The sequence below is a fragment of the Mus pahari genome, chromosome 16 (assembly GCF_900095145.1).
Source record: "Mus pahari chromosome 16, PAHARI_EIJ_v1.1, whole genome shotgun sequence".
Taxonomy (NCBI): Eukaryota; Metazoa; Chordata; class Mammalia; order Rodentia; family Muridae; genus Mus; species Mus pahari.
This window is the reverse complement of record NC_034605.1, coordinates 27,442,472-27,449,971: the sequence shown is the minus strand read 5'-3', so window position 1 is coordinate 27,449,971 and position 7,500 is coordinate 27,442,472. Positions and strand designations below refer to the sequence as shown.

Here is a 7,500-nt window from a genome sequence, read left to right as displayed (position 1 = left end):
AATTTCCGTAAATCAAAAGCACTATAACTCTTGTAAATAGGGTGTCTGTAGAGATAGATGACTCAGTAGTTAAGATTAATGGTTGCTCTTGCTTAAAACCTGAGTACAATTCCCTGTACCCACACGGTGGCTCACAACCATTTACAATATATCTCCAGTTCCAGGGAACTCAACATCTTTTTTTTGATTTCCTGGGCATGTGGTGCAATATACATACATGAAGGTATTCATACACAGAAATAAATCTTAAAATAGAAAAAAAAAATACCAGACAAGTAATGGGGCGTGATTGGGCACGCCTTTGATCCTCAGACCTCGAGAGGTCAGCTGGAGGCCAGCCTGGTCTACAAAGCAAGTTCCAGGACAGCCAGGCATACACACAGAAACCCTGTCTCAAAACAAAACAAAAACCGAAAACTAACAAACAAGAATGGCTGTCTGCGGTACCTCATTTATAGCTTCTGCTGATAGATCAAATTCCTGATTTTAAAAGTTGTCAGTACAAAGCGTGAAACCCAAACAGGAGTCACGTTGCTGAAACCACACTGTCGGACGTTGCTATTAAGTCTCCATACCTTACACGAGTACATTTCTGTTTCCTAAGCCGAATGAATCCTGCAAACTATGTTTTCAACCTAGACCCAACTTGGACCCTCATGATGTGTGCCCACCCTTTTTTGCCTTGTTAAAGTCCTGTTTGCCAAATATGATTGCCCTTTTCCTTATGAAAATGTGACTTCCCAGATATCAGATATTTCTTGCTCCTTTCTAACAACCAGTTACCCCAACAGCTGCGACACTTATCTACACCATAGGCAGCCTTGATCCCTGAGTGTCCCGGCCCTCCCCACCATTATTCTGTTCAGTTGCTAACTGCCAATTATCTCTACAGCTGTTTTCTATCAACCCTAACCCTTCTCCAGAAAAGGAACCTCAAAAGCCAGTGAGAAGCTGCTGTCTGAAATCCTGACTTAGGATTGAAGTAGCCGTCTGGCCAGTCTAAATAACACGTCCTTAATTAGACAGTCCTGGAAATGTTTCCCCCACCCCCTCAGGTATAACAAACGTAATTCAAAGCCTTCTGAAGAAATAAACGTGCTGTTGCTCTGGTGGATCTGGTGCCATAGAGCAGTAAGTACTGGCACATTTGTGCACTTTTGTTTTTTAAATATAAAGATTTATTTACGTCCGTGGAGTGGGTGGGGGCACGGAATCTGTAGCTCACAAGTTTATTCCCAGAATTTGGCGACCTAATTGCGTCCAGGTCCCCTGCCTTTAGAAATAACTCCATTCAAGGTTTTGCGGAGGTGGAGATATCAGTGATCCTGTGACGCTGTGGTGCGGAAAAGCTAACTTGAGGCAGGAATCTCATGAACCTAGGGCACACATTCCAGCTGGTGTGATAGACCTAAACCTAAGGGTCTACAAAGGTTAGTGGTTGAGATAGGGGTCAATGAAGGTATAGAACAATAGCATCTGATATTAAAACAGGAACAGGAGTGGGTACCGAAATTCAGAATGCTTGTAGTAAGTTACTAAATTAATTATGTGTATTTGCCTGGATTCTTTCTTTCTTTCTAATAATCACTCCACTCCACTCCACTCTTCCTACAGCTCTTTGACTCTTTCTACAGCTCTTTCAAGAGTGATGATAAAATGCTGACCCCGACGTGATTTGAACACGCAACCTTCTGATCTGGAGTCAGACGCGCTACCGTTGCGCCACGAGGTCACCCAGAAAGGTCTGATTAATTGCCATCTAACCAAATCCAAATCCCTCAGGGATGTAGTAATTAATGATCTGGACAAGTCTTTTCTTTCGTTCCTGTCCTTCAAAGGACGCTAACAAAGGTGGGCTCCGACCTCTGTACAAGAGACTGGTCCTTGTCTGACATGGAGCCAACAGTTATCAGATTCCGACCACCTTCCAGATCACATCACTGTACCAGAACCCGGTACAACAATTATGTCTGCCTGAGTCAGGCGAGGAATCCTGACCGCCTGGGAAAGTTTCAGAAGCTGAGGATTTTTGTCCTCCAGATCTGAAATAAGTAGTAACTTGATACCCACTTGATACTATGAACAGAAGCCCACTGCTATAAAACAGTCACCTTTCTCGAAATAAAAATTAAATTTCACTTTTCAGAATGAAGAGAAAGAGGAGAGGAGAGGGGGAAGGGGAGAGGGAGGAAAAAGAAAGATAGCCCAGGATTCCTACTGGAAATTGTAAAGGGCTTTAAAATAATGTATTGAAAAAGCTTGTCTCTGATCCTGTGTAGGATGCTGAATACCTGACTATATTTCCTTGTTAAAATGAACCTCGTCATTCACTGGAGTAGTTGGAGAGTCAGGGATAAACATGTTTTCCCACTGCCATCAAAGAGTAAAGTGGCAGTCTGTTGTCACATTTATGTTGTCATTGGAAGCTCACTCCAGACAATTCCCAAGCAGGAGTATGCTGACAAGTGTTTAGCAGCCACTGTTGGGCAAAATCCACAATGCTGAAGTGCTTGCTAATTTCTGAGGGGCAAATCCTCTCACCATAGCTGATTCAAGCTATACATATATTGATAAAGCCCTGTTCCCCTGTAGTAGCCTCTTTCTTACAGCTGTTTGTCCATGGCGTTTCTTCAGCTGTCCACTTGACACACCCCAAAGCTGAGAGAGTTTCAATTAGAGAAGCCCTTCAATTATCTTGGCCAGTGAATATGTCTGTGAAGCATTTCCTCGATTGATAAATGATATGTCCAATATGGGCCATGCCTGCCCTGGGTGGATGGTGGTCCTGGGTTGTATGAGAAATCAGGTTGAGCAAGCCATGAAGAGCAAGCCAGTAGCAGTTGTTTCTACAAAACTTCTCTTTCCTTTCCTGACTTCACATGCTGCCCAGATGTCTCTTCATGATGAATTACAATACTCTAAGCTGCAATTAACTCCTGTATACTTAAGTTGTTTTTCACTATGATGTTTGTCACAGCAACAGAAAAACAAACTACAACAGTGTGAATATCTCTTCTAAATAACCTCTTATCCAAAAGGGCAATCTGCCTCAGTGACTCTCTTGTACCCCAGACCTAAGAACCTAAGAACATTCATACATATATAATATTATATTTTATATATTATATAATATTATATGTTTCTGGCCCACTCTGGCCCTGCTTGCTCCAACCCCAAGAACATCCATTATAAAGTTACTTGTGTCACCCAATGTTGAACTAGAAAGATATGTACACAGCTGACTGCTATGAACCAGCACAATCAGCCCCACGCACCATTGAAGTCTTTTCTTGACATCAGTATCAATAAAAGAAATGGATGCTCTTAGGCACTCTGGTGTTTTGAACAAGCTATGTCCCCCATAGGCTTGGGTATTGTAATATTTGGTTTCCAGTTGGTGACATTCATTAGGGAGGAGGTACATCTACTCCAGAAGACATATAAGAAAGTATGTCACTGAGGAGGATAAGCTTTGAAATGCCATTGCCTTGCCCCACTTGCAGTTTTCTCTCTGTTCTGCGTTTGTATTTAAATTATGATCTCTCAGCTTCCTGTTGTAGCTGCCTGATGTCATGCTGTCCTCACCATTGTGGACTCTAATCCCCTGGAACCGTATGCCAAAATAAACTCCTTCTCTAGGTAACTTTAGTAGCAACAGAAAAATAAACAGCATGGGGAATGAATGCCAAGTATATTTCTCTGAACATTCAAGTGTCATCATACAGTTATATCAAGTCTTCACCGTAAGTCTGTGAGGTCAGTTGAAACATAAATCTGGCCACAAGCAACTAAAAATTGGAACAAATGGACGTATTTCTTTCCAGTCTGAACAGTCAGTAAAGAAGGCCATTATGTCTGTGACAGGGATGGTGGGGGGTGGGAGAGAAGGATAGTTCACAGTACAAATAAGAAATCACTCCCCAGCATCACTGGCACTATGCATGTTTTCCAAGGGCATCTCCAGGTCCATGTCATCCTCCTAAAAGCGGGTTCAGGGCTATCCAGACATGCCTTGCCTTGCCTCCTGACCAACAGCAGTCTCAAGAGTCTGAATCCCATCCACTCTCCCAAATCTAGATACCCTGCCCTTCCACTAGTGAGTAGTCTCCCCTGTCTCCCAAGCTGGATAAAGCTAGCTTTCTTTGGCCTCTGATGTATTTTTAGAGGCCTTTGGTAAATGTTCTTTAGCAAACAAGAGCACTTTGTCCCTGGTAGAGCAGAAAAGTAAATGTTAAACTAAAAAGGCCTGAGAGAACTGGTTTAAGGGAAGATTTCATACAGAAGATCACTTTCTGGAAGCAGATGGTCTGGGCTAAATTTGAAAGACATTGTCCAAGGAAGGAAAACTAACTGGCTGCTAGGGTGGATAACTGACAAGTGAGTACCACACAGGTCAGTAGCAATGAAAGGCTGATACTGTCTCTGAAAAGGGATGTCCTAAGGGTACTAAGATGCCTTTGGATCCAAGAGCTTGAGAGCTGTCCTGGCTTCTGTCTTTCTCCCACCTGCTAATCATTCCAGGCCTATCTTGAAGCCAAAGGATAAAGGAGCCCGGAGAAGAAATTCTTTACTCTGTAGAGTAGAACAAGAGAAGAATGGAGATGAACCTGACGATAGGAAAGAACTTGGTTCACATAATAACCCCCATTGTGATTAAGGTGTTAAATCTGTTAAATGTTTTTTTTTTTTNNNNATTTATTTATTTATTATATGTGTGTACACTGTAGCTGTCTTCAGACACTCCAGAAGAGGGCATCAGATTTTTTGTTACAGATGGTTGTGAGCCACCATGTGGTTACTGGGATTTGAATTCAGAACCTTTGGAAGAGCAGTCGGTGCTCTTAACCGCTGAGCCATCTCACCAGCCCCTAAGTGGTATTTTTAAATAATCTTCAATACTACAGTCTTCCCTAAAGGATAAGTCTTTCCAATATGCCATTATAATGAGAAGAATATTAGTGAAACAGGTTTACTTGGGAATTATAAGTACCAACATCATGACAAGGTTTGTTTGTTTTGTTTCTTGAGATAAGTCTCACACTCTAGCCCAACCTGGCCTTGAGTTCCAACTTGCAGCAATCACCCTGCTTCTGCCTCCCAAATGCTAGTATTATAGGTGTGAACTACCACATCTAGCAAAGACTACCTTTGTTTGGGAAAAAAAATAGCATGTGTGTATGTGCAAATTTTACATTATTTCTAGAAAGGTCTCAGATGTCCAAAGCTGCTTGATCAGACAGAAGGTCCTCCCATACTGTGGAAGAGCTGCACATAGCCTCTGATTTTTGCAGCATCCACAGCTATTTTATATTTCAAAAAGTTTGCCATGAATTATAATAATACTGTTCCATGACAAATTACATGAAATTGTATAGTTCATATATATGGGGTTTTGTGTGTATGTGTGTGTGTGTGTGTATGTGTGTGTATGTGTGTGTAGTGTGTGTAGTGTGGTGTGTGTGTATGTGTGTGTGTGTGTGTGTGTGTATGTGTGTGTATGTGTGTGTAGTGTGTGTAGTGTGGTGTGTGTGTGTATGTGTGTGTGTGTGTGTGTGTATGTGTGTGTAGAGGTTGAGCACAATCTCAGGTGACCTCAATCACTGTCCATCTTATTGTGAGGCAGAATCTGTCATTTCATGGAGCTCGTTAAGTGAGCTCAGGTGACTGACTAGTTAGCTCCAGTAAGCTACAGGGAGCCCGGTTTCTCCATCTCCTCAGCATTGGAATTGCAAGCATGTGTCACAGAGCTTGGCTTTTTGGTGTGGGTTCTAAGGATCAAACACTCAGGTCCTCATGCTTGCATGGCAAGCACTTTACCAACTGAACTATCTCCCCAGCCCAAATCCAGCTTCATCTGTGACCACACCATACAACAGTAGAAAATATTTAATATCTAACTCCTTACAAAAATAAAGCTCCAGATCCCAGGCTAGAGAAAGATGTCTTAGAGACACATCTACCTGCTGTGTCCTGGTATCACAGAAGCATCTCCAGAACTCTGATTCCGGATGCAGCAGGGCAGGAGACTCTGGCTTCTTCCAGCTTGAACTTCTGTCTGGGGTCTCTTTGCTGTCTGCAGAGGTCTGGCAGTTTGAATTAAAGGCATTTGCAAAGCAGCAAGCAAAAAGGTTGGCTATGAATGTACTTCTTTTTGTAAACCAATGAAATTTCCTGTTGAGAGCTGTTCTCGTTCTTATCATCAAAGATAAAAAAGTTGAGGCCCACAGAATTCTGCACAAATAAGCCTTGTTAAACTTAATCTCCACAGCTACCCCTGCAGCCACCCTGGCCCAAGTCTCCTTGCTTTATGGAACAATACTTCAGTTTACTCTTTGTTCTCCTGGTCTGCTCCACATATCAGCAACTCCCTCTTTTAAAATGACATTTATTGTGCAATGTAAAACTTGTGATAGACTGGGTACGGTGGCGTGGTGGTACATGCCTTTATTCCCACTACTTGGGAGGTAAAGGGAGTCAGATCTTGGCAGATTTCTCTGAGTTTGAGGCCAGCCTGGTCTATGTAGTGTGTACCAGGACACTTGGGGCTGTGTAAAGCAATCCTGTCTCAACAAGACAAGATAAGATTAAAAACCCCCAAACGGTGAAAATCTCAGAGAAATGTCTGAGTGGAGATGCTGGGCTCAGTCTCCAGAGTTGACAAGATGCTGAGAGAGAACATCTTCCCACAGGTTGCACTCTCACACTTCCGTGTGTCCTATGGTGCACAGACATGTGTGAGTGCACAGAAACACACACAAAGTAGGTAAATGTAAAAGAAAACAATTAAACTTGTATTGGGCTTTTCTTCTGTTAGCCTATCTCGTCGTAGTTTAATTCTCAAATCAAACCACAATCTCAGGAAGGTAGAATGGAGTCCTGTGCCCTTCTATGTCCACTGCTGCAGCCTACAGGAAACTTCAGTACGAGGAGCCTGATGTCTGATTCACCTCCCACCCCCAACTGGCCACCCCTGCACTAGTTCAGAATCCTGAGAGAAGACCCCATGGGATCTCTACTCTTGAGCTATTGAAGTCACCATTTAATAGTTATAATACAATATGCCCAGCTCCAAACCCACCCCATTTCCTTCTTAATTGAGTTAGAGTTGCTGCATTGTTAAAAGTAAACATATCAGGAGGTGAAAACAACCTTGGGGTGTAATTTACTTTGGGAGAAATGCTCCTTTCAACCTTCAGGGGAAACGTAGGCCACTGTAGTTGTTTAATAACCATCAGGAAAGCAGAGGCGCTTTTGTGATTTTTAGACCAGGGATCCAATCTTCCGTTTTACAGATATGTGCTGTTAACCTACTTGATGCCAGGCACTATTCTAGGTTTGCTATACTTTAGCTACTAAAACTGATTTTAAGAATCCTGGCTCTGACAAAATTTGGAGCTAAGATAAAAGGATGGACTATCCAGAGACTACCCCATTCGGGAGTCCATCCCATCATCAGCCACCAAACCTAGATACTAATGCTCATGCCAGCAAGATTCTGCT

General features: G+C 42.6%; 1 non-coding gene across 1 annotated transcript; it reads right to left on the bottom strand.

Annotated features, from left to right (window-relative positions):
- Positions 1–1,660: 1,660 nt before the first annotated feature.
- Trnaw-cca lies at positions 1,661–1,732 on the bottom strand. Its single transcript has one exon. It is a non-coding gene; the product is annotated as a tRNA-Trp (tRNA).
- Between the last annotated feature and the right edge of the window lie 5,768 nt (positions 1,733–7,500).